The sequence below is a fragment of the Oncorhynchus keta genome, chromosome 2 (assembly GCF_023373465.1).
Source record: "Oncorhynchus keta strain PuntledgeMale-10-30-2019 chromosome 2, Oket_V2, whole genome shotgun sequence".
Lineage (NCBI taxonomy): Eukaryota > Metazoa > Chordata > Actinopteri > Salmoniformes > Salmonidae > Oncorhynchus > Oncorhynchus keta.
The window spans coordinates 27,225,318-27,252,141 of NC_068422.1; the positions used below are offsets into that span (position 1 = coordinate 27,225,318).

The 26,824-nt window shown below is 43.4% G+C and overlaps 1 protein-coding gene across 2 annotated transcripts in view; it reads left to right on the forward strand.

Moving 5' to 3' along the window:
• The first annotated feature begins 1,023 nt into the window (after nucleotides 1-1,023).
• LOC118366114 (leucine zipper putative tumor suppressor 2 homolog) overlaps nucleotides 1,024-26,824 on the forward strand; it is an 89,340-nt gene continuing 63,539 nt past the window's right edge. For both annotated transcript variants that reach the window (XM_052474698.1, XM_052474690.1), the window contains exon 1: nucleotides 1,024-1,690. The gene's annotated coding sequence lies outside the window, so the exon portion shown is untranslated. The remainder of the gene's footprint in view (nucleotides 1,691-26,824) is intronic.

Sequence of the window (26,824 nt, forward strand, 5' to 3'; positions counted from 1 at the left end):
TGAGGGTGATCAGAGAAGTGGGGGTAATGTTCTTGGCAGCAATTCAGTTTATAAATGCGTACAGTTTACAAAAACAGAGAAAGAGAGAGGGAGAGAGAGAGAGAGCGAGCAAGAGAGAGTGAGAGAGCAAGAGAAAGTGAGAGGGAGGTAGAGGGTCATTCAGAGTTCAACAGTGATTGGGTTCTCAGGTATCAGTCAGGTTATAGACTGGTACTGGACCTCATGTGTAGACGTATGAACCGGACACTATCAATTGAGCAATGACTTAAGAATCATTACATTATAAAAAATTATGGATAGCATTTATCTAACGATTTTCACTTAGTCTATAAGTGTTATCTATATAAAGGCATAGTATGGCCTCTGCCTTGGGGTCTGAACTTTTATGGCACAGTAACAAGGTTACTGGTTCAAGCAACGTTCCAAATGTTCTCCATTAATTGATACAATAGACACCACTCACCATGAATCATCAAACAGTGGATCGTGTCAATTAAATTAAATTAACGGGGCTTTATTGGCATGGGAAACATATGTTAGCATTGCCAAAGCAATTGAAGTAGATAACATACAAAAGTGAAAATAAAAATGTAAATGAACAGTAAACATTACACTCACAGAGGTTCCAAAAGTTTAAAGACATTACAAATGTCATGTTATGTATATATACAGTGTTGTAACAATGTACAAATGGTTAAAATACAAAAGGGAACATAAATAAAGAAATGTCTCTGTGTAATGTTGACTGGCATTTAACAACCCTTTCCCACCATCCTCTGGGCGATAAGGCCCTAAGGGCAAGGAGCAGTACATACTGTACAGCCTCACCATCTCTGACACTGAACCCATTCAGACACAACGACGGCTCTGTTTCAAAGCTCAGTCAGAGAGTTAGTGTAGTGCTAAGAGGAATTAGCTACCAATTGAGTTTCTATAGGCTAGTTCGTGAGGGGACAGGAATCGGGATTTCCCCTGTGTGTCCCAAAGTGTTTCTATGGCCAATGACTAAAGCATCTGACTCAATAGATCTCACAGACTGTGACAGACCATAGCCCAGTGAGACATTTACACACCACTATTTGGTCTACAATGAATTGTATGTTAACACATACGCTAGCTAATAGACTATTTATATGACAAAGGACACATGATCTTTGAAGCAAAGCGATTGAGAGTAAAATGATGTAAGGGAATGTTTCTGTCAAGCAACCGAACACCGGCAGTCTGAATAACTCCTCTCCCCTTGCCTCCACTGTCCTAAAAATTGTCACTCCAGATCAGCGTTCGAGACGCGACGAGAGCAGCAAGTTCGCCCGCGCTGCTCCATTCTGCTCCGTTCGTTTCCCTCTGTCTGCCGGTGGCGCTGAACCGCTGCAGCACGCAGCCCGGACGTTGGGGGCTGGCATACTGCGCGCGAGAGAGAGAACAGAATGAGAGAAAAGGACCAGACCAGTCGAGCTTGTTGCAAATCTGTTTCTCTTCGAAGCGGACGTGTTCGGGACAGAGAGAAGAGAGGACGAGAGTGAGCAAGATGAGGAAGGGAAGACTGAGTTTCAACTCATGAAAGAAAGGGGAACAAATGGGGGGGAAATACCTGTTATATCAAGGAAAGAATTTACTTTAATATTACACCCAAGCCACATCTGGAAATAGTCGTTCCTCGGACGTTCTCTGGAAGAAGCAGCTCGAGGTAAGTTTCTTGGATGTTAGGCTACTAAACTATCAGCAATGTATCCGAGTTGTGCATACGGAATGGATGCTGTTCTGCATAAAATGTTATTCTTATTTCTGAAGTAGCCTAGGCCTGGAGCACATCATGGTGAGGATTGTTTCGCTGTCATGTAGCAAACTTATTTTTAAAGCGTGCTCGTAGTCGGGTTCTTTATAATTTTCACCTTTTTAAAGCAGCAGTCTATATTTTAAGTTTTGATTGTTTGTGGGCCTGTTTCGTGTCATTCTAGTGACACGGTTGTGTTGTAAACAGCAGTGTTTTACGTTATTGACATTACATATAGTGGAACGGACAGGCTCCAGCTACAGTCACACACAAGGAGCTGAGCTCACATGATGCAGCCATATCTGAACAGCTGTTGTAGCCAAATCATCCATACTAAAAACATGCATGACCTGAAGCGTTTTTACTCTGTTTCAAGTGTTACTGTCACTTACAGTAGGTAATAATATCCATCACAATGGTTGTGTTTACTTAGGCAGCCCAATTCAGATCTTTTCTCACTAATAATTAGTATTTTACCCAAGATCAGAGCTGGGCAGCCTGTGTAAACACAGCCATAGCCTACTCAGTTGAGACTGTTCTGTTTCCATCAGTGGAAAGAGTGTCTGTCTCTAAAATGATTAAAGACTTGACTGATCTATTGATCTAGTCATTGATTGGTTGATTTGACATTTCTGCTTCTTGAGATTTGATACAGTGTCTATTCAATGTCTTTATTAATTGACAAAAGTTCAAATCAAATTGTATTGGTCGCATACACATGGTTAGCAGATGTTAATGTGAGTGTAACGAAATGCTTGTGCTTCTAGTTTTGACGGTGCAGTAATATCTAACAAGTAATCTAACAATTCCCCAACAACTACCTAACACACAAATCTAAAAGGAGGAATAAGGATATGTACATATAAATATATGGATGAGTGGCATAGGCATGGTGCAATAGATGGTATAAGGTACAGTATATACATATTAGATTAGTAATGTAAGCTATGTTAACTTTATTAAAGTGACATTGTTTAAAGTGACTAGTGATCAATTTATTAAAGTGGCCAGTGATATGAGTCTCTATGTAGGCAGCAGCCTCTCTGAGTTAGTGATGGCTGTTTAGCAGTCCGATGGCCTTGAGATAGAAGCTGTTTTTCAGTCTCTCGGTCCCAGCTTTGATGCACCTGTACTGACCTCAACCTTCTGGATGGTAGTGGAGTCAACAGGCAGTGGCTCGGGGGGTTGTTATCCTTGATGATCTTTTTGGCCTTCCTGTGACATCGGGTGCTGTAGGTGTCCTGGAGGATCTGTGCATCTGTAAAATTTTGTGCATCTGTAAAATTTTGTCAGCGTTTTAGGTGACAAGCCAAATTTCTTCAGCCTCCTGAGGTTGAAGAGGAGCGGTTGCGCCTTCTTCACCACACTGTCTGTGTGGGTGGACCATTTCAGTTTGTCTGTGATGTGTACGCTTAGGAACTTTAAACTTTCCACCTTATCCACTACTGTCCCTTTGATGTGGATAGGGGGGTGCTCCCTCTGCTGTTTCCTGAAGTCCACGATCATCTCCTTTGTTTTGTTGACGTTGAATGAGAGGTTGTTTTCCTGACACCACACTCCTATTGCCCTCACCTCCTCCATCTAGGCTGTCTTGTCGTTGTTGGTAATCAAGCCCACTATTGTTGTGTCGTCTGCAAACGTTATGATTGAGTTGGAGGCGTGCATGCCACGCAGTCATGGGTGAACAGGGAGTACAGGAGGGGGCTGAGCATGCACTCTTGTTGGGCCCCAGTGTTGAGGATCAGCGAAGTGGAGATCTTGTTTCCTACCTTCACCACCTGGGGGCGGCCCGTCAGAAAGTCCAGGACCCAATTGCACTGGGCGGGGTTGAGACCCAGGGCCTGCAGCTTGATGATGAGCTTGGAGGGTACTATGCTGTTGAATGCTGAGCTGTATGAATGAACAGAAATCTTATATAGGTATTTATTTTGTCCAGTTATGTACAAATCTCACATATTTCTCAGTATATTTCTAGGATTCTGTTGCCATTTCATCTGTGTGTCTCTGTGGAGCAGGAATGTTGGGTAATAATAGGGCTGTCCCTGACAATTTTTTTTTTATTGTCAACCGAAAGTCGTCTGTTTTGTTGACCAATCGATTGGTCGAAATTCTTTAACGTGTATTTTTTCATATATAGACACACCTATGTGTTTTAATAAAATGAACTATATGCTTGTCTGACGCTTTAAGCAAACTGTTTGATGATATAAGACACAAATGACTCAAGAGGGAGCCAGATATCAGGATAACTAGAGGTAAAAAAAAACAAACATATTAGCATGACCCGACCATCCTCCTCCTGCTCCTGCTGGCCTTCTACTCTCCTGATTTTTCCGGTAATAGGCTACATGAGGTAATAGGCTAGATGAGGAGTTGACAAACTTTCTCATGTGGAATGGCAATTTATCTTCTAATTTCTACCGATCTGCGTGCCAGTTATGGTTTTCATATACACATCTTCGTATCTCAAAATCATTGTCGTGTGGTAAATCAAAATTCTATCCAAATCTAAATGCAAATTATACAAACCCTAAAAAGTAATTTAGTTACTATTGCCAACTATGTAAAATACTTAAAGCCAACAAATAAAAAAATTGCAGCCTGCAGGTAGAAAATATCCTGATAAAAATACATATCCTATAAATCACATTGGCTACACATGGCTTGCCTGCAACAAACTTGAAACATTGTATCAACTATCAACTTGGGTCCAGCCTAAACCTTACACTAGCAAACTTGCAACATTGTATAAAATATTCTGGGCCCTCAAAGCTTCCCAAGCCAGTGAGCTCAGGACAGGCACAGCTGTAGTCTATTTGCGCAAGGAATAAGAGCTCATCAGGTAGGGCTATTTTATTATGTTTCCACCAAATCAGAGCATGACATTTCCTTCCTTCACGCTGAGTGGTTATCGAAAGGGGGAGAGATGGAAAGATTTTTCAAATACATTGAGGAACCATTGTGATTCTCAATGGATGTAAAACAGACTTTGTTTTACTTGCTGTTTGAGGTGAAGAAAACATTACTTTGAGAAGCTCCACAGCTCATTAGTGGTGGTGCGCTAAGCCAATCAGAAATACTATCAGATCCAACATTTGCGCGCAGGCCAGGTAGTCTATAGGCCTACCTTACTCAACATTGACAGTAGCACTCCAAACAAAATACAATGACTAAATTGACAAAACTCGTAAATGGAATGAAATAAACCAAAACGTGTTTCTCACAAGTGTAGTGCTCTGTAAACAACTCTGACAATGAGAATGGCAAAAGACTGGAATAATAATATTTAGAAAGCATTAACATAAATTACCATAACCAAGCAAACATTGTAGATCAGATATTATAGGAATTAACGGTAAATGTACTACTGGTCATATAGGTAGTGGGGAATAGATAGACACCAACAATCAAGGCAAACATTTCACACAATAAAGTCATAGAGTTATGCATTTTAGCCACACTCCCCTTCTTCATGGACTGTGCCATCCACGCGGCCTCCGCATTATGAATTAGTCTCAGCCTCCACAATGGGTTAGTTCTCTGAGATCGGCGCGAATCAGACAGGTGTCTCGTGTGCCAAAATATAGTTGCTACTGCTTGACTAAAAAAGTCTTTGTTGACCAACAGCCTATTGACCAAACAATCGAACAGTCCACTAATTGCGGTCAGCCCTAGGTAATAGCATGCTGAGCTGTGCTGTCTGGCTTTGGCTCTACACAGCTGTTTCAGTGTGGGGTTTGTCTTCCCTACCCACCCCAATGGCATCCCCTGTCTGGGAAAACACGCACGAATGCAAGCGCGCACACACACACACACACACACACTCATTCTCGCTAATACCCATATCGTCAGAGTCTTGGCAGGACATTCTCTGTCTGACTCTCATGCCATCCCCAGTTGTTTAAGGGTGTCTGACTGTCTGCTGAAGGAACAATCATGTCTACCACACAATTTGGAGGGAGGGAGAGAGAGAGAAAGAAAGAGAGAACGAAGGGGGAGATAGAAAGAGAGAGGGCTGAGAAGGGAGAGTGGGCAGAGAGAAAGAAAGAGAGAGAGGGGGCAGAGAGAAAGAAAGAGAGAGAGGGGGCAGAGAGAAAGAACGAGAGAGAATGGGGTAGAGAGAAAAGACAGCATGGAAAGTGATAGAGGATATATCGATGAAAGCTGCTGGCAGAGAGAGCAAGTGAGAGAGAAGATTGAGAGTGAGAGAAAGAGAGAATGGGGGCGTGAGAGAGGGCAGAGATAGGGTTAAGTTGTGACACCGTAAAGAGACATCTTTGTTTTATGCTCTCAATGCCTGTTTTAATACAGTGTATGGATCAGGATCAGCTGTGAGCAGAATTGCAAATGCTGCTGGTCTGATTGGACCATAAACAATAGGGATGTAACGATTCAACGATATGCATCGGTTCCCAATTCAAATGTTTAAGGTGCAAGTCCATCGGTCGCGGACCCAATACCGATCCAAATGTAGCGTGCATCCGTCAGAAAATCAATCCAAACGTTACGAATCACCCGTTCACATTTTTTGTTGTTGTTCATTTGACATTATTTCTACCTTCTAAAAATACCTCTAATCTTTTGTGGCAACTGGTGTGTCATATCTGCTTCAGTGTCGATCTGCATGTAACTGTGTTGACATTCATTGATGTACAAGTCATTTTGCAATATCAATAGCCTTGTCAAACTGCGCACTGTGCCCAGCTACACGCACTGACCAACGCGAGGTATGCAGCCTGTTCCTGATCTTGCCCATCTGCACAGCACATTCAAATGCTAAAATGGCTGGCGTGATATTAGGCTTTATTAGTTTAGTGACAATCTATGTAATTTGCTAGGTTACTGTTATTCATTTGCTCTTGAAAATGTTGTTTCACCGGAATAAAATTAAGCTACCAGAGCCATAACTCAACTCCACGATTTACAATGGAGTTGAGCAGCGACTAGTGTTGTCTGATTAGAGCTTGTCACATAAAATTACGTTTTTATCCAAATCTACTGATGTCAGCAGCCAAAGAATAGCCCGCAATTACAATGTTGTGTATAATTGTGGGCTATTCTTTGGGTCTGAAAACTAGTTTTAAGGAAATCCTGGAGTTGAGTTTAATCGGCTACCTGCTGAACTGAGAATGCAATCATTTTTATTTTGATTGTTCAGGTTCAACAATAGTTTGGCTAATTTTGCTTTAAACAATCAGTGTATAATGGTCATTTTTAGATATACAGTTGAAGTCGGAAGTTTACATACACCTTAGCCAAATACATTTAAACTCAGTTTTTCACAATTTCTGACATTTAATCCTAGTAAAAATTCCATGTTTTAGGTCAGTTAGGATCACCACTTTATTTTAAGAATGTCAAATGTCAGAATAATAGTAGAGAGAATGATTTATTTAAGCTTTTATTTCTTTCATCACATTCTCAGTGGGTCAGAAGTTTACATACACTCAATTAGTATTTGGTAGCATTGCCTTTAAGTTGATTAACTTGGGTCAAACGTTTTGGGTAGCCTTCCACAAGCTTCCCACAATAGGTTGAGTACATTTTCAGAACTGAGTCAGGTGTGTAGGCCTCTTTGCTCGCACACACTTTTTCAGTTCTGCCCACAAATATTCTATGGGATTGAGGCCAGGGCTTTGTGATGGCCACTCCAATACCTTGACTTTGTTGTCCTTAAGCCATTTTGCCACAATTTTGGAAGTATGCTTGGGGTCATTGTCCATTTGGAAGACCCATTTGCGACCAAGCTTTAACTTCCTGACTGATGTCTTGAGATGTTGCTTCAATATATCCACATACATTTTCTACCTCATGATGCCATCTATTTTGTGAAGGGCACCAGTCCCTCCTGCAGCAAAGCACCCCCACAACATGATGCTGCCACTCCCATGCTTCACAGTTGGGATGGTGTTCTTCAGCTTGCAAGCATCCCCCTTTTTCCTCCTAACATAACGATGGTCATTATGGCCAAACAGTTCTATATTTGTTTCATCAGACCAGAGGACATTTCTCCAAAAAGTGCTATCTTTGTTCCCATGTGCAGTTGCAAACCATAGTCTGGATTTTTTATGGCGGTGTTGGAGCAGTGGCTTCTTCCTTGCCGAGCGGCCTTTCAGGTTATGTCGATATAGGACTCGTTTTACTTTGAATATAGATACTTTTGTACCTGTTTCCTCCAGCATCTTCACAATGTCATTTGCTGTTGTTTTGGGATTGATTTGCACTTTTCGCACCAAAGTATGTTCATCTCTAGAAGACAGAACGTGTCTCCTTCCTGAGTGGTATGACGGCTACATGGTCCCATGGTGTTTCTACTTGCGTACTATTGTTTGTACAGGTGAACGTGGTACCTTCAGGCGTTTGGAATTTGCTCCCAAGGATGAACTAGACTTGTGGAGGTCTAGAATTTTTTTCTGAGGTCTTGGCTGATTTCGTTTGATTTTCCCATGATGTCAAGCAAAGAGTCACTGAGTTTGAAGGTAGGCCTTGAAATACATCCACAGGTACACCTCCAATTGACTCATATGATGTCAATGAGCCTATCAGAAGTTTCTAAAGCCACAACATTTTCTGGAATATTCCAAGTTGTTTTAAGGCACAGTCAACTTAGTGTATGTTAACTTCTGACCCACTGAAATTGTGTGAAACAGTGAATTATAAGTGAAATAATCTGTCTGTAAATAATTGTTGGAAAATTCACAAAGTAGATGTCCGAACCGAATTGCCAAAACTATAGTTTGTTAACAAGACATTTTTGATGTCGTTGAAAAACGAGTTTTAATGACTCTAACGTAAGTGTATGTAAACTGCCAACTTCATTTGTACATGGTAAAGTTGAGAATTTCAAAATGAGGACAAAAATCACTTTGCAAGGTGCACTGAGTGGCCAAAGGGAGAGGAGAAGAAAATATCATTCCGTAAACACTTCCAAACATTTTTCAGATTATGGTGAAGTCCAATGTGCTATATAGCTGTGCTATATAGCTGTGCTATATATTCATTTGCTATGTCATAGCTTATTTGTAAATTATAAATATTGATACATTACTAGCTCAAACACTTAATTTGCAAAATTGACAAGTTCATTAGTGGGTGATGATGATTTCAGAACCAAATTGGGGGGGGGTGAATACATAGGCTACATTTCCCCCCACCTAATCTGATAGTGGTAGTGGGGTGGTAGATGCCTAGTCTCCCTTATGGGTGGTGCCTACATAGTAGAGGTCCACCGATTCATCGGAATGGCCAATTAATTAGGGCCGATTTCAAGTTTTCATAACAATCGGTGATCGTTTTTTGGACACCGATTTGACGATTTTTTTACATTTGATTTTTTACACCTTTATTTAACTAGGCAATCAGTTAAGAACACATTCTTATTTTCAATGACGGCCTAGGAACGGTGGGATAACTGCCTTGTTCAGGGGCAGAACAACATATTTTTACCATGTCAGCTCGGGGATTCGTTTTTACAACATTTCGGTTACTAGTCCAACGCTCTAACCACTTACATTGCACTCCACGAGGAGCCTGCATGGCAGGCTGACTACCTGTTACGCGAGGGCAGCAAGAAGCCAAGGTAAGTTGCTAGCTAGCATTAAACTTATCTTATAAAAAAACAATCAATCTTAACATAATCACTAGTTAACTACACATGGTTGATGATATTGTTAGTTTATCTAGCGTGTCCTGCGTTGCATATAAACGATGCAGTGCCTTTTAATTTCTCATTGAATCACAGCCTACTTCGACAAACTGGTGATGATTTAACCTCTCTAGGGTAGGTGAGACGTTAACGTCCCACCAGGCCAACATCCGGTGAAACCGCAGAGCGCTAACATTCTAAATGTACCATTTGTTATAGTAAACATTCTTGTAAATACATGAATCGTACATAATTTAAAAGATGAACGTCTTATTAATCCAGCCGCTCTGTCAGATTTCAAAACGTCTTTATTGCGAAAGCAAACCATGCGATTTTCTGAGGACAGCTCCCCACACACACACAAGTATTATTAGCATTTTCCAACCAAGCATTAGCGTCAAGAAAGTCAGAAATAAGAATAAAATAAATCGCTTACCTTTGAAGATCTTCCTCTGGTGGCAATGCCAAGTGTCCTAACTACACAGTGACTGTTCGTTTTGTTTGATAACATCCATTTTTATTGCCTAACACAAAACATCACGCTTGCGTCGTGATTTCCGTCTCATTCAACTTTGGACGAAGTGTTTGTGGTAATTACACACACTAAACAAATGTTTATCCAGTCATGGTTGGTTTCATTACAATCCTCTGGTTGTTACTAACACAACCATACTTGATGGTTCTTTTCCCGGGACGTATTGAACGAAACAAACCGATTTGAAGACACCAATCAATGACCTCATTGCGCACCAATGGCGGGACCGGTCTATCGTTGATTGACTGTATTTTGGCCCAATGACCACTGATCATCTTGAAATCTAGTTTGGAAGATAGCCAATGAGCTGATATAAACGGCAATATGTAATGGTTATACGTTCGAAGACCAGCCTTTGTCGTAAACTCTGGAGTAAAAGAGGTTCATTCGACATTGCAAATCCTACTTGACGGAGTGTTATGCATAGCAGTACATAGTCCATAGCATTTTCAGCAAGTTTATATATTTAAATTATGGAGAATACATCAGGAAAAGCTAAAACAAAGTCTAGGTATACAGATTTAACCCAAATTATAGACCATTTCCATGTCATACCTTTTCTGCTACCTTTCAATGGTCATTTACATGGGGCTGGTGAAGTTGAAAACTCTAAAACGTCAGCTTTCTATCAACTGCCTTTAACCATGACTGTCATGTCTTGTAAAAGGTTTCTGACTATCTCACGGGCGCTGCACATCAGTGACCCAGAAGTTGATGGGGAGAATGACAAGAAGAGAGCCACAAAGGTTTGATAGGCCTGCCCAGAACCTGTCCATCAATGAGAGGATGGTAGCCTCAAAGGCCAGAATCAGAATCCTCAAACAATATGTGCGTAACAAACCAACCAAATGGGGTTACAAACGGTTTGTTTTTGTGATTCTGTGTGTGCCTACACTTGCAATTTTTTTGTTTATGAGGGGAAAAACAGTTTTGCTACCGGTAATGGACTGAGTTATGAGCTGAGGATGCGGGATGTGTGGGCTTGTGGCACCATTCGGACCAACAGAGTGGGCTTTCCAAAAACAAAGGTGAACGACATGCCTAAGTGGGCTGAGCGGGGTACCATGCGATGGATTCGTGAAGATGGCCTGCTCTTTGTAAAGTGGATGGATACCAGAGAGGTGGTCATGTGCACAACTATCCACAAGTCCTTCAGTGGAGATCACGTCGTCAGACGTGTGAAGGTTGGTGCCGGGGCATGGACCACAAAAAATGTCCCCATTCCAGCTGCTGTGAAGGACTACAACAAGGGCATGGGAGGTGTGGACCTGTCAGATGCACTGATAGGATACTACAATGTTGTCCACAAGTCCATTAAATGGTACAAGACATTTTTCTATCATTTCATCAACATTGCTGTGGTGAATGCCTTCATCCTCCAGAAGGAAATGGCCAAGAACTGTGGACAGCCCCCCAACTCACAACTAGCCTTCAGGGAGCTGCTCATCCAGGAGCTTTCTAGCTACAGCAAGTCCACTGCAGCACCTTCTGTCCCCTCTACCTCTGTCCCCTCTGCTCCAACCAGTGGTGTTCAAACTGCCCAGATTCATCTCTGCATGCATGAATGTGCCTCAGGGCAAAAAGGGCACAGTATGGAGACGTCGTTGTGCCCTTTGTCACAGGAAATTCCCCATCACCTGCACCACCTGTACAGTAAGCCTCTGCTTTACACCAGAAAGAGACTGATATGGGCCATTGGGGGTCTTCACAATATTGTAAATAGAAAATGTGTAAATAGTTACCCTTGTTATTTGTTTATGTTTAATTATTATGATTATTTTTTAAATAATTTTTATATATACATTTTTGGGGTGTGTTAGAATAGCATTTATGTATTTTGTATGTAGTTCTTTCCTTCAGAATGTATCACTGTACCAATTCGGCCACATTTGGGTGGGACACCTGGGTGACTTCATGCTCACTTTTGAAGTTATCTGTCTAAAACTTTGCTCAACTATTGTTGCCATCTTATGTTCTTCATTCAAATCATCCCCAGCATCCTATCTGTATGTTTGTCTGTTCTTGGTCATTTTATTTTATTTTTTAAATTGATTTGACCTTTTATTTAACTAGGCAAGTCAGTTAAGAACAAATTCTTATTTTCAATGACGGCCTAAGAACAGTGGGTTAACTGCCTGTTCAGGGGCAGAACGACAGATTTGTACCATGTCAGCTCGGGGCTTTGAACTTGCAACCTTCCAGTTACTAGTCCAACACTCTAACCACTAGGCTACCCTGCCGCCCCTTTTTGAACGATAATGCAGCAACAATACAAAACAGAAAACGTATGTTTATTTCCTTGTATTTTCTTCTACCAGATATATTGTGTTATATTCTCCTACATTCAATTCACATTTCCACAAAATGCAGAGTGTTTCCTTTGAAATGATACGAAGAATATGCATATCCTTGCTTCTGGGCCTGAGCTACAGGCAGTTAGATTAGGGTATGTCTTTAGGCGGAAATTGAAGAGGGGGTACCCCAAAGAAGTTAAGAACATCCAATAGTCAAAGGTATATGAAATACAAATCGTATAGAGATAAATAGTCCTATAATTCCTATCATAACTACAACCTAAAACTTCTTACCTGGAAATATTGAAGACTCATGTTAAAAGGAATCACCAGCTTTCATATGTTCTCATGTTCTGAGCAAGGAACTTAAACGTTAGCTTTCTTACATGGCACATATTGCACTTTTACTTTCTTCTCCAACAAGTTTTTACATTATTTAAACCAAATTGAACATGTTTAATTATTTATTTGATTCTAAATTGATTCTATTGATGTATTATATTAAGTTAAAATAAGTGTTCATTCAGTATTGTTGTGATTGTCATTATTACAACAAAATAAAAAAAAGAGAGAGAGAGACTACTGCACCACATTTAAAAATGCATTTGCAGCCATCTGGCATTAAATGAAGATAAAGTAGCCTACAGTAATTTATACAGTGATGATGATGACGAGTGCTAGAAGCTATACAGATGGTAAAGCTGAGAAACTAAACAATATGACTCATCGGGTCAGGAAAGTACTCTCACAAGTTACATTAATTCAGGTAAATGTACAAGCAGTAGGTGAACATAAGCCAAAAGCTAACTTCTGTCATCATTCCCATAACGTTTTCCTTTCCCAATCATTTGCTTTTGTAATGATGTAAAATTTGATAACATTTTGCTGGGTTCTGACATAAAAACCTAGGGGCCTGCTGAGGTACTGCAGGGGATCCATGTTTTTTTGTAGAAAAATATGTGTTTTCTGTTTTCTGACTCTGGGAAAGTAATTAAATGGCTTCATTGCCAAAATCTCAGATTATCCTTTTAATGTCAGGCTCCCGAGGGGTGCAGCGGTATTAGGCCCTGCATTTCAATGCAAGAGGTGTCACTGCATTTAAATGCAAGAGGTGTCACTGCAGTCCCTGGTTCAAATCGAGGCTGCATCACATCTGGCTGTGATTCCCATAGGGAGTCCCATAGGGATTGTATCCGGTATCTCTTGATTTCCATGTGCTGTATCTGTGCTATGATCTCTTACATAGATTCTCAACATGTATAATGGCAAATGATCAACATATTGTGATAATGGTGTTATTATGTTATTGATTGAGTGACTATGGCTTTCCAGATCTCCAAACAGTGCTATTGTAGGTTAATTTTAGAACAATGTTGTGACTTTTTAGCTACTCTTGAACCAGATGGTGTTTCTTAGCAGATTCGTCTGAGGAGAGTCTAAAACATCTCAACTCGTTAACAAATGCTTTGTTCTACGACTGTCAAATACTGGTGTGTGTGTGTGTGTGTGTGTAAATCTGACAGACAGCTTGTCTCCTCTCCCGCTCTGTGCTGAGGTTGTGCCCTTTGAGAACATTCTGACAGCACCCTTCAGACTGACAGGGTCGCACACACAAACATACACATAAACATACACACACACACACACACACTCTCTACCCCCTGTTAGAAGCAGTAATCGTTGGGTACCTGACTAGAGACATGACCTCTGTTTTTCTCTGTTATTCGGAAGGTAAACACTACTGTAGCTCTGGAGAATAATGAAGGGAGTCAAAGACGGCTGTATCCCGGTACTCTTAAGTGGCTTCCTTTTCTTGTGTCCTTCCCTTCATCTATACTGAGATACAGTAGTTTAAGATGAAGAAGATTGCCTTGCAGAATATAGTAGAAGAGTGTCTTAATGTCAGTGGGTTGAAACTCAATCAATAGTACAGATGGTGCTGTAAATGCATTTGTAAGAGGACCAAGAATCAATGCTGTGTGTAATGGCCAGAAGAATAGTCTTGTATACAGAATCATGGAATTAAGTAGATCACATTAGGCTCCTGAGTGCTGACATTTGCCAACAACTCCATATAGCTAACAATCAATATAATTTAATTTATATAACATTAGAGGAATATTACAAATATTATTTTTGTTCATAAAGTGCTGAAGTGTAACCCAGGCTTACACACCAAAGACCAAGCCTAAAGCAACAGTGGAAAGGACCAACTCCTTGACTGGGTAGGAAGAAACCTTGAAAGGAACCAGACTGCATGGGTAGGAGGAAACCTTGAGAGGAACCAGACTGCATGGGTAGGAGGAAACCTTGAGAGGAACCAGACTGCATGGGTAGGAAGAAACCTTGAAAGGAACCAGACTGCATGGGTAGGAGGAAACCTTGAGAGGAACCAGACTGCATGGGTAGGAGGAAACCTTGAGAGGAACCAGACTGCATGGGTAGGAGGAAACCTTGAGAGGAACCAGACTGCATGGGTAGGAGGAAACCTTGAGAGGAACCAGACTGCATGGGTAGGAGAAAACCTTGAGAGGAACCAGACTACATGGGTAGGAGGAAACCTTGAGAGGAACCAGACTGCATGGGTAGGAAGAAACCTTGAGAGGAACCAGACTACATGGGTAGGAGGAAACCTTGAGAGGAACCAGACTACATGGGTAGGAAGACATCTTGAGAGGAACCAGACTACATGGGTAGGAGGAAACATTGAGAGGAACCAGACTACATGGCTAGGAAGAAACATTGAGAGGAACCAGACTGCATGGGTAGGAGGAAATCTTGAGAGGAACCAGACTACATGGGTAGGAAAACATCTTGAGAGGAACCATACTACATGGGTACGAGGAAACCTTGAGAGGAACCAGACTGCATGGGTAGGAGGAAACCTTGAGAGGAACCAGACTGCATGGCTAGGTATACATCTTGAGAGGAACCAGACTACATGGGTAGGAATACATATTGAGAGTAACCAGACTGCATGGGTAGGAATACATTTTGAGAGGAACCAGACTACATGGGTAGGAGGAAACCTTGAGAGGAACCAGACTGCATGTGTAGGAATACATCTTGAGAGGAACCAGACTACATGGGTAGGAAGAAACCTTGAGAGGAACCAGACTACGTGGGTAAGAGGAAACCTTGAGAGGAACCAGACTGCATGAGTAGGAGGAAACCTTGAGAGGAACCAGACTACATGGGTAGGAATACATCTTGAGAGGAACCAGACTACATGGGTAGGAGGAAACCTTGAGAGGAACCAGACTGCATGGGTAGGAATACATATTGAGAGGAACCAGACTACATGGGTTGGAGGAAACCTTGAAAGGAACCAGACTGCATGGGTAGGAGGAAACCTTGAGAGGAACCAGACGACATGGGTAGGAATACATCTTGAGAGGAACTATACTGCATGGGTAGGAGGAAACCTTGAGGGCAACCAGACTGCATGGGTAGGAATACATCTTGAGAGGAACCAGACGACATGGGTAGGAGGAAACCTTGAGAGGAACCAGACTGCATGGGTAGGAGGAAACCTTGAGAGGAACCAGACTACATGGGTAGGAGGAAACATTGAGAGGATCAGACTGCATGGGTAGGAGGAAACCTTGAGAGGAACCAGACTACATGGGTAGGAATACATCTTGAGAGGAACCAGACTACATGGGTAGGAGGAAACCTTGAGAGGAACCAGACTGCGTGGGTAGGAATACATATTGAGAGGAACCAGACTACATGGGTTGGAGGAAACCTTGAGAGGAACCAGACTGCATGGGTAGGAGGAAACCTTGAGAGGAACCAGACTGCATGGGTAGGAATACATCTTGAGAGGAAGCAGACTGCATGGGTAGGAATACATCTTGAGAGGAACCAGACTACATGGGTACGAGGAAACCTTGAGAGGAACCAGACTGCATGGGTAGGAGGAAACCTTGAGAGGAACCAGACTGCATGGGTAGGTATACATCTTGAGAGGAACCAGACTACATGGGTAGGAATACATATTGAGAGGAACCAGACTACATGGGTAGGAGGAAACCTTGAGAGGAACCAGACTACATGGGTAGGAGGAAACCTTGAGAGGGACAAGACTGCATGGGTAGGAGGAAACTTTGAGAGGAACCAGACTACATGGGTAGGAGGAAACCTTGAGAGGAACCAGACTACATGGGTAGGAGAAAACCTTGAGAGGGACAAGACTGCATGGGTAGGAGGAAACTTTGAGAGGAACCAGACTACATGGGTAGGAGGAAACCTTGAGAGGAACCAGACTACATGGGTAGGAGGAAACCTTGAGAGGAACCAGACTGCATGGGTAGGAGGAAACCTTGAGGGGAACCAGATTGCATGGGTAGGAGTACATCTTGAGAGGAACCAGACTACATGGGCAGTAGGAAACACTGAGTGGAACCAGACTACATGGGTAGGTGGAAACCTTGAAAGGAACCAGACTGCATGGGTAGGAGGAAACCTTGAGAGGAACCAGACGACATGGGTAGGAATACATCTTGAGAGGAACCAGACATGGGTAGGAGGAAACCTTGAGAGGAACATGGGTTGGAGGAAACCTTGAAAGGAACCAGACTGCATGGGTAGGAGGAAACCTTGAGAGGAACCAGACGACATGGGTAGGAATACATCTTGAGAGGAACTATACTGCATGGGTAGGAGGAAACCTTGAGGGCAACCAGACTGCATGGGTAGGAATACATCTTGAGAGGAACCAGACGACATGGGTAGGAGGAAACCTTGAGAGGAACCAGACTGCATGGGTAGGAGGAAACCTTGAGAGGAACCAGACTGGAGAGGAACCAGACTACATGGGTAGGAGGAAACATTGAGAGGATCAGACTGCATGGGTAGGAGGAAACCTTGAGAGGAACCAGACTACATGGGTAGGAATACATCTTGAGAGGAACCAGACTACATGGGTAGGAGGAAACCTTGAGAGGAACCAGACTGCATGGGTAGGAATACATATTGAGAGGAACCAGACTACATGGGTTGGAGGAAACCTTGAGAGGAACCAGACTGCATGGGTAGGAGGAAACCTTAACATCTTGAGAGGAGAGGAACCAGACTGCATGGGTAGGAATACATCTTGAGAGGAAGCAGACTGCATGGGTAGGAATACATCTTGAGAGGAACCAGACTACATGGGTAGGAGGAAACCTTGAGAGGAACCAGACTGCATGGGTAGGAGGAAACCTTGAGAGGAACCAGACTGCATGGGTAGGTATACATCTTGAGAGGAACCAGACTACATGGGTAGGAATACATATTGAGAGGAACCAGACTACATGGGTAGGAGGAAACCTTGAGAGGAACCAGACTACATGGGTAGGAGGAAACCTTGAGAGGGACAAGACTGCATGGGTAGGAGGAAACTTTGAGAGGAACCAGACTACATGGGTAGGAGGAAACCTTGAGAGGAACCAGACTACATGGGTAGGAGGAAACCTTGAGAGAAAACCTTAGGAGGAAAGAGGGACAAGACTGCATGGGTAGGAGGAAACTTTGAGAGGAACCAGACTACATGGGTAGGAGGAAACCTTGAGAGGAACCAGACTACATGGGTAGGAGGAAACCTTGAGAGGAACCAGACTGCATGGGTAGGAGGAAACCTTGAGGGGAACCAGATTGCATGGGTAGGAGTACATCTTGAGAGGAACCAGACTACATGGGCAGTAGGAAACACTGAGTGGAACCAGACTACATGGGTAGGTGGAAACCTTTAGAGGAACCAGACTACATGGGTAGGAGGAAACCTTGAAAGGGACAAGACTGCATGGGTAGGAATACATCTTGAGAGGGACAAGACTACATGGGTAGGAATACATCTTGAGAGGAACCAGACTACATGGGCAGGAGGAAACCTTGAGAGGAACCAGACTGCATGGGTAGGAGGAAACCTTGAGAGGAACCAGACTACATGGGTAGGAGGAAACCTTGAGAAGAACCAGACTGCATGGGTAGGAGGAAACCTTGAGGGGAACCAGATTGCATGGGTAGGAATACATCTTGAGAGGAACCAGACTACATGGGCAGGAGGAAACCTTGAGAGGAACCAGACTACATGGGTAGGAAGACATTTTGAGAGGAACCAGACTGCATGGGTAGGAATACATTTTGAGAGGGACCAGACTACATGGGTATTTATACATCTTGAGAGGAACCAGACTACGTGGGTAGGAGGAATTCTTCAGAGGAACCAGACTACGTGGGTAGGAGGAATTCTTCAGAGGAACCAGACTGCATGGGTAGGAATACATTTTGAGAGGAACCAGACTGCATGGGTAGGAATACATTTTGAGAGGGACCAGACTACATTGGTAGGAATACATCTTGAGAGGAACCAGACTACATTGGTAGGAATACATCTTGAGAGGAACCAGACTGCATGGGTAGGAATACATTTTGAGAGGAACCAGACTGCATGGGTAGGAATACATTTTGAGAGGGACCAGACTGTATGTGTAGGAGGAAACCTTGAGAGGAACCAGACAACATGGGTAGGAATACATCTTGAGAGGAACCATACTACATGGGTAGGAGGAATCCTTGAGAGGAACCAGACTGCATGGGTAGGATAACATCTTGAGAGGAACCAGACTACATGGGTAGGAGAAAACCTTGAGAGGGACAAGACTGCATGGGTAGGAATACATCTTGAGAGGGACAAGACTGTATGGGTAGGAATACATCTTGAGAGGGACAAGACTGCATGGGTAGCATTACATCTTGAGAGGGACAAGACTTAATGGGTAGGAATACATATTGAGAGGGACAAGACTTCATGGGTAGGAGGGAACCTTGAGAGGGACAAGACTGCATGGGTAGGAATACATATTGAGAGGAACCAGACTACATGGGTAGGAGGAAACCTTGAGAGGAACCAGACTGCATGGGTAGGAGGAAACCTTGAGAGGGACAAGACTGCATGGGTAGGAGGAAACCTGGAGAGGAACCAGACTATATGGGTAGGAGGAAACCTTGAGAGGAACCAGACTATATGGGTAGGAATACATCTTGAGCGGAACCAGACTGCATGGATAGGAGGAAACCTTGAGAGGAACCAGACTACATGGGTAGGAGAAAACCTTGAGAGGAACCAGACTACATGGGTAGGAGGAAACCTTGAGAGGGACAAGACTGCATGGGTAGGAGGAAACTTTGAGAGGAACCAGACTACATGGGTAGGAGGAAACCTTGAGAGGAACCAGACTACATGGGTAGGAGGAAACCTTGAGAGGAACCAGACTACATGGGTAGGAGGAAACCTTGAGAGGGACAAGACTGCATGGGTAGGAGGAAACTTTGAGAGGAACCAGACTACATGGGTAGGAGGAAACCTTGAGAGGAACCAGACTACATGGGTAGGAGGAAACCTTGAGAGGAACCAGACTACATGGGTAGGAGGAAAGTTTGAGAGGAACCAGACTACATGGGTAGGAGGAAACCTTGAGAGGAACCAGACTACATGGGTAGGAGGAAACCTTGAGAGGGACAAGACTGCATGGGTAGGAATACATCTTGAGAGGAACCAGACTACATTGGTAGGAGGAAACCTTGAGAGGAACCAGACTACATGGGTAGGAGGAAACCTTGAGAGGGACAAGACTGCATGGGTAGGAGGAAACTTTGAGAGGAACCAGACTACATGGGTAGGAGGAAACCTTGAGAGGAACCAGACTACATGGGTAGGAGGAAACCTTGAGAGGAACCAGACTACATGGGTAGGAGGAAAGTTTGAGAGGAACCAGACTACATGGGTAGGAGGAAACCTTGAGAGGAACCAGACTACATGGGTAGGAGGAAACCTTGAGAGGGACAAGACTGCATGGGTAGGAATACATCTTGAGAGGAACCAGACTACATTGGTAGGAGGAAACCTTGAGAGGAACCAGACTACATGGGTAGGAGGAAACCTTGAGAGGGACAAGACTGCATGGGTAGGAATACATCTTGAGAGGATCCAGATTACATGGTTAAGAGGAAACCTTGAGAGGAACCAGACTACATGGGTAGGAGGAAACCTTGAGAGGAACCAGACTACATGGGTAGGAGGAAACCTTGAGAGGGACAAGACTGCATGGGTAGGAATACATCTTGAGAGGAACCAGACTACATTGGTAGGAGGAAACCTTGAGAGGAACCAGACTACATGGGTAGGAGGAAACCTTGAGAGGGACAAGACTGCATGGGTAGGAGGAAACCTTGAGAGGAACCAGACTGCATGGGTAGGAGGAAACCTTGAGAGGAACCAGACTACATGGGCAGGAGGAAACCCTGAGTGGAACCAGACTACATGGGTAGGAGGGAACCTTGAGAGGGACAAGACTACATGGGTAGGAATACATCTTGAGAGGGACAAGACTACATGGGTAGGAGGGAACCTTGAGAGGGACAAGACTACATGGGTAGGAATACATCTTGAGAGGGACAAGACTACATGGGTAGGAATACATCTTGAGAGGGACAAGACTACATGGGTAGGAATACATCTTGAGAGGGACAAGACTGCATAGGTAGGAGGACACCTTGAGAGGGACAAGACTGCATAGGTAGGAGGACACCTTGAGAGGGACAACACTGCATAGGTAGGAGGACATCTTGAGAGGGACAAGACTGCATAGGTAGGAGGAAACCTTGAGAGGGACAAGACTGCATAGGTAGGAGGAAACATTGAGAGGGACAAGACTGCATAGGTTGGAGGAAGCCTTGAGAGGGACAAGACTGCACTGGTAGGAGGAAGCCTTGAGAGGGACAAGACTACATGGGTAGGAGGAAGACTTGAGAAGAACCAGACTGCAGAGAGGAACAAGCGAATCTGGGCCCCACTCCAGCCATTTTCCCAGAGGGACTAAAGTGGCCTAATATGTCACTGAGTGTCACTTGACTTGTGTCAGGGGCCTGAAGTATGAGGATCAGGATTAAGTTAGCGCTGAAACACACACACACACACACACACACACACACACACACACACACACACACACACACACACACACACACACACACACACACACACACACACACACACACACACACACACACACACACACACACACACACACACACACACACACACAGAGACACACAGAGACACATTTTAAAATCTTGATTTGAATCCCCAAATCACATTCCAGTCGAGAAGGATTCAAACATTTCAAAGGACACCGATATCTGGACACTTATGGAAACAGATAGCACCGTTTTCTCAACACAGCAAGGCTGCCCATGACCGCTGACACAGAGCAGTACCTCACTATCTGCTTTGCCTTTGTCTTATGCATGCCTACAATCTGAAGGCAATGTACTGTCAGCCTACTGTATAGTGAGCATTTCTCACTTGCCAAGATAATCCATCCACCTGACAGGTGTGGCATATCAAGAAGCTTATTAAATGGCATGATCATTACACAGGTGCACCTTGTGCTGGGGACAATAAAAAGCCACTCTAAAATGTGCAGTTTTGTCACAACACAATGCCACAGATATCTCATGTTTTGAAGGAGTGTGCAATTGGCATGCTGACTTCAGGAATGTCCACCAGAGCTGTTGCCAGGTAATATAATGTTCATTCTCTACCATAAACTGACTCCAATGTCATTTTAGAGAATTTGTCATACGTCCAACCGCCCTCAGAACCGCAGACCTGTAACGGTTTTCTTCCTCTTCTGAGGAGGAGTAGGAAGGGATCGGACCAATATGCAGCGTGGTACGTGTCCATGTTAATATTTGTTTAAACTGAACACAAAACAAAATAACATGACAACAAACAAAAACGAAACAGTTCTGTCTGGTGCAGACACAGAGACAGAAAACAACTACCCACAAATCATAGTGGGAAAACAGGCTGCCTAAGTATGGTTCTCAATCAGAGACAACGATAAACAGCTGCCTCTGATTGGGAACCATACCAGGCCACAGAAATACAAAAACATAGAACAACACATAGAATGCCCACCCCAACTCACACCCTGACCAAACTAAAATAGAGACATAAAAAAGGAACTAAGGTCAGGACGTGACAAGACCATGTTTAACCACGCCAGCCCAGGACCTCCACATCCCGCTTCTTCATCTGCAGGGGTTGCTGCAGAGTATTTCTGTTTGTTATGAAGCCCTATTGGTATTTCAGGAACTTGTCAGTGAAGATCTGCTCCATGTAAGAGTCAAAAGAGCAACCCACTTCCGCACGCACACGCACGCACGCACGCACACACACACACACACACACACACACACACACACACACACACACACACACACACACACACACACACACACACACACACACACACACACACACAATAACACACCATGCTTTGTTTGATTCTAGAAACATTGTAGCAAACAAACATAAAAAGTGTAACTGCAGTAACTGGGTGTCAATACAAGTGCCAAAGGTATTGATGAAGCAGTTTGTTGATTGGCCCTATTGATGAAATGATTAGGTTGGCTGAGTGAAGCAGAACAGCAGTTATTGATCTAACCAAGCCTGTCATCATTGGCCTTAGGTCTGATAGATACCACAACTACACCAATGGAGGCTGCTGAGGAGAGGACGGCTCATAATAATGCCTCAAACGCATGGAAACCATGTTGTTGATGTATTTGATACCATTCCACTAATTCCGTTCCAGCCATTACCGTGAGCCAGTTCCTCCGAATGAAGGTGCCACCGACCTTCTGTGAACTACAGGTTGGGGATTCAATCTTGCCACCTTTCGGTTACAAGTCCAACGCTCTAACCACTAGGCCACCTGCAACCCCATGAGTGATACCTGCCAGACCCTATGATAACCCCAACCAAGGCATGCCTTTGTGTGTGTGTGTTTGTATGTGTGTGTGTGTGTGTGTGATCGTGGGTCTGTGGAATTGAGCCCACTTTGATGTAATTGTTGACAGATGTTATTCCTCACTAGGCCTCTCTTGTCATTCCTCCTTCGGTCATCTTTCTCTGTTTCTCTCTCTCTCTCACACACACAAACACACAATAAATGCACACGCACACACACATGGTTTGGCTGTCTGTATATGTTGCCATCACCACGGTAACATGTTTTCCCAATTTCTGGGAAATGTCCGACATCATTCAGAATCCTGTCCTTCCCATCGCTTGATCCAGAAGCCATCCTAACATTGATAGCAGATTTATAACATGGACCTCTCTTTGAAAAACAAATGGTATGTGTGGTGTGTGTATGCATGCGTACATGGTTTATGACCATCTTCGGTCTGTCTGAAACTAAGAGTTTACAACTTAATTCGTCTGTCAGTGTAATCTGAAGCTTGTATTAACCTGGTACAGAACAGAACAGAACATAAAAGAACACAGAGGAATGAAAAGACTCCATCAGCATTGTGGCCTCCAGTGTTGGCCCAGTCAGACGGTGAACTGTACCAGTGAATAGTTGTTTCCTTTGTGTTCCAGTCGTCCTGGCTGTCTGCTGTGTGTTCTCTCTCTGAAGGGATTGGTTCTGGGAGATTTAGCTCCTCTGCTGAGAGAGAGAATCACATTTGCCAGGAGAGGAGGAGAAGGGAAGGGGGAGGTGGGGGGGAATGAGAGAGAGAGAGCTAGAGAGCTAGAGAGCTAGAGCTAGAGAGCTAGAGAGCTAGAGAGAGAGAGAGCTAGAGAGAGAGAGAGCTAGAGAGAGAGAGAGAGAGAGAGAGAGAGAGAGAGAGAGAGAGAGAGAGAGAGAGAGAGAGAGAGAGAGAGAGAGAGAGAGAGAGAGAGAGAGAGAGAGAGAGAGAGAGAGAGAGAGAGAGAGAGAGAGAGAGAGAGAGAGAGATTTGAGTAGGAGAGGGAGAGAGAGATATTTGAGAAGGACATATTTGAGGAGAGGGAGAAGAGAATGAGACAGAGAGGGAGACAGAGAGAAAAATTTGCGAAGGAGAGAGGGACTCCAGAGGAATGAAAGAGACAGTCAGAGGACTCATCTTGTGACCCATCAGCAGAAACATGAAATCAAGGCCTGTGCGAGGTCATTGTGTGTCTGCGTGTCTGTGTGTGTATTTGCACGCTATGAGGTCATTGAGTACTATATATTGAACACTGGGTTTAGTATCACAGAACCTTTGTGCCTTGTGGTTTGTAATGTTACACAGATATACTATCATCCATTTAGATTTAATCAGATAGACAGTCTTATTCCTTATGTTCCAAATAATAAGCAACTCAAACTCTTCTCTCTTTTTGTTCTGAGAGTTCAGGTTCATAACCTGTATTATATTTAGGATTTACAGTCAAACATACATCTTTCGTTGGCTTCATTTACTGTGGCTCAACTCCATGCACAAAGCATGTAAGATCATGTAAAAGTATCACAAAGTGCTCACGGATCTTAAAAATGTTGTCCTCTGACCTAAAACAACTATGATTGAGGATTGGGGATCCTCACACATTCGCCATCCTACCCCCGGCCCTTCCTGTTGTTGGGTTCTGGTTGAGTACCCCTGGCTGTGGCGTCACCCCCAGACAGGGACCACAGTAAATTAGGTTAAAGGGCACTGGAGCATCCTGTCTGTGTCGGGCTGGGGGGCTGATGGACTGGATAGGGGTTAGAGGGTGTTTGTAGGAGAAGAATTAGGCTCTCTGTCTGGGAGTTTTGACTAGGGGCAGGTGGCCCTGTTTTGGGGATACGACACAAACTAATGTTATCTTTTTAGCAAAATACAGTGCCTTGCGAAAGTATTCGGCCCCCTTGAACTTTGCGACCTTTTGCCACATTTCAGGCTTCAAACATAAAGATATAAAACTGTATTTTTTTGTGAAGAATCAACAACAAGTGGGACACAATCATGAAGTGGAACAACATTTATTGGATATTTGGATAACTTTTTTAACAAATCAAAAACTGAAAAATTGGGCGTGCAAAATTATTCAGCCCCCTCAAGTTAATACTTTGTAGCGCCACCTTTTGCTGCGATTACAGCTGTAAGTCACTTGGGGTATGTCTCTATCAGTTTTGCACATCGAGAGACTGATTTTTCTTTCCCATTCCTCCTTGCAAAACAGCTCGAGCTCAGTGAGGTTGGATGGAGAGCATTTGTGAACAGCAGTTTTCAGTTCTTTCCACAGATTCTCGATTGGATTCAGGTCTGGACTTTGACTTGGCCATTCTAACACCTGGATATGTTTATTTTTGAACCTTTCCATTGTAGATTTTGCTTTATGTTTTGGATCATTGTCTTGTTGGAAGACAAATCTCCGTCCCAGTCTCAGGTCTTTTGCAGACTCCATCAGGTTTTCTTCCAGAATGGTCCTGTATTTGGCTCCATCCATCTTCCCATCAATTTTAACCATCTTCCCTGTCCCTGCTGAAGAAAAGCAGGCCCAAACTATGATGCTGCCACCACCATGTTTGACAGTGGGGATGATGTGTTCAGGGTGATGTGCTGTGTTGCTTTTACGCCAAACATAACGTTTTGCATTGTTGCCAAAAAGTTCCATTTTGGTTTCATCTGACCAGAGCACCTTCTTCCACATGTTTGGTGTGTCTCCCAGGTGGCTTGTGGCAAACTTTAAACAACACTTTTTATGGATATCTTTAAGAAATGGCTTTCTTCTTGCCACTCTTCCATAAAGGCCAGATTTGTGCAATATACGACTGATTGTTGTCCTATGGACAGAGTGTCCCACCTCAGCTGTAGATCTCTGCAGTTCATCCAGAGTGATCATGGGCCTCTTGGCTGCAACTCTGATCAGTCTTCTCCTTGTATGAGCTGAAAGTTTAGAGGGACGGCCAGGTCTTGGTAGATTTGCAGTGGTCTGATACTCCTTCCATTTCAATATTATCACTTGCACAGTGCTCCTTGGGATGTTTAAAGCTTGGGAAATCTTTTTGTATCCAAATCCGGCTTTAAACTTCTTCACAACAGTATCTCGGACCTGCCTGGTGTGTTCCATGTTCTTCATGATGCTCTTTGCGCTTTTAACGGACCTCTGAGACTATCACAGTGCAGGTGCATTTATACGGAGACTTGATTACACACAGGTGGATTGTATTTATCATCATTAGTCATTTAGGTCAACATTGGATCATTCAGAGATCCTCACTGAACTTCTGGAGAGAGTTTGCTGCACTGAAATAAAGGGGCTGAATAATTTTGCACGCCCCAATTTTTCAGTTTTTGATTTGTTAAAAAAGTTTGAAATATCCAATAAATGTTGTTCCACTTCATGATTGTGTCCCACTTGTTGTTGATTCTTCACAAAAAAATACAGTTTTATATCTTTATGTTTGAAGCCTGAAATGTGGCAAAAAGGTCGCAAAGTTCAAGGGGGCCGAATACTTTCGCAAGGCACTGTATTTACTTGACTGGAGCTTGTTAAAGTAACATTTTGATGTCCAGCTTCATCATTACATTTTTGGCCTAGTTTGTTCCTCTTATATAAAGAGGCTCACAACTAGTCCTGGTGGAAGTTGACTTTTCAGTGGGTTGACATAAGAAAAGAGAGAGAGGAAGAGAGACAGAGAGAATACCTGCCGTCCAGTCCTTTACCTTTATACCAAGCGGGAGAACAGCAGAAAGGGAGCAAAGGAAAGTAACAACAGAGAGGGAGAGAA